The sequence below is a fragment of the Echinops telfairi genome, unplaced genomic scaffold, assembly GCF_000313985.2.
Source record: "Echinops telfairi isolate 266 unplaced genomic scaffold, ASM31398v2 ScPeMD7_1;HRSCAF=3_0, whole genome shotgun sequence".
NCBI lineage: Eukaryota > Metazoa > Chordata > Mammalia > Afrosoricida > Tenrecidae > Echinops > Echinops telfairi.
The window spans coordinates 82,873,190-82,874,771 of NW_022103896.1; positions in this window are offsets into that span (position 1 = coordinate 82,873,190).

Below are 1,582 nucleotides of genomic sequence, written 5' to 3' on the forward strand. Positions count from 1 at the left end.
AGACAAACATATCAGTGTTTTAAAATAAAACCTTTCTAAGCCTCAAATTAAAATTCTTGAAGTAAAACATGATTAATTAGCATTAGAGAAAACTAACAGCTGACCCTATCAGCAAATTGATTCTGACTTATCGATACCCTCTAGGACAGTAGAAGTGCACTTGTGGGTTTCTGAAACTGTAACTCTCTTAAGGTGTAGAAAGTCTCATCTTTCTCCTGCAACGTGACTGGTGGTTTTGAACTTCTGTCCTTTTGTGTAGCAGCTCAATGCATAACCGCTATGCTACCAGGGCTCTTCGGGACTAATTTCTCAATAATATCTGAATAGGAAATTGATTTACTTTCTGCTTATATTACAAAAAGTCTCTTCCTTACAATTGAGAAGTTCTTTCATCCTGAAATTATTGACTGGAATTGCTACATTGGGGGGAGCATAGAAGATCAAATATCAATATAAGGATTGCTATATTTCCCAGTGATAGAGAAAAGACTGAAGCTGTTAAAGATTTCATGTTGCTTGGATCCACGATCAATGCTCATGCAAGCAGCAGTCGAGAGATCAAACAGCACATTGCATTACATAAATCGGCTGCACAAGAACTCTCTAAAGTGTTGCAGCGCAATGATGCTACTTTGAGGACTGAAGTGCATCTGACCCAAGCCATGGCATTCTCAATCGCCTCATATGCATGTGAAAGTGGCAGCACCAGAAACGCTCTACTTTGCTCACCTCCCTTCGGGGCCTTCCTCCACACACAGCACACCCAGGCTTACTCCTGCAGTCAGGTGCTTTCTGTGTTCCAAGGGTCCAGGCGTCAGGAATTGATGAGAGCACTCTGGTGGCCCTCGGAAACATCCATCTGTGCTTTCTGCACACTTTGCTGAACCCCGTAGACTCCCTCCCAAGTCTATCTGTCGGTCTCTCTCCCTTGGCATTCCAAGAGACTAGCTGTTTCTCCACGCCAATCCTGCAGGCATCCCTGGTTTCTGAGTTTTGTGGGTAAGCCTGTCCCCTCCAGATTCCTTCTTGAAGGGGCCTAGACACAGTCTCCTCCTGTCAAGTGCCTGACACAGAAGTCCTGTCCGCAGCGGGAGCGGGACACCCCTCCCTTTTGGAGGCTCTTCCTCTGGTGGTCCATCAGCTCACTTGGGGCCCCCTGTGGGATCCTTGTGGCCCCCAAGTTACACTTAACCAGACCCTTCCAAACATGGGTCAGTCTGCATCTTCCACTAAAACGATACCCTCTTGGGTGATCTCATTGCCAATGGAAACAAGTCAGCCCTAACTGACCTGAAACACAAAACTACTTTCGATTTCCAAATTCTAGCAACCTCAATGATTTACACAATGGAGTGGGAAATGGTCAGAGGTCCCCTATGCCCAAACCTTCTTCCCTTCCTGCCCCTCCCTTTCCTGTTCTATCATTTACTCCATCTCTAGACAACTGGACATACCTTGCAGAGGGGTAGTGGGGAGACGAGTCACTTAGGGTCCAGTATAGCAATAATGAAGCCCACAACTTTCCTCTGGTTCTTGAACGCTTCCTCCCCCCAACTACCAGGACCCCAATTTTGCCTTGCAG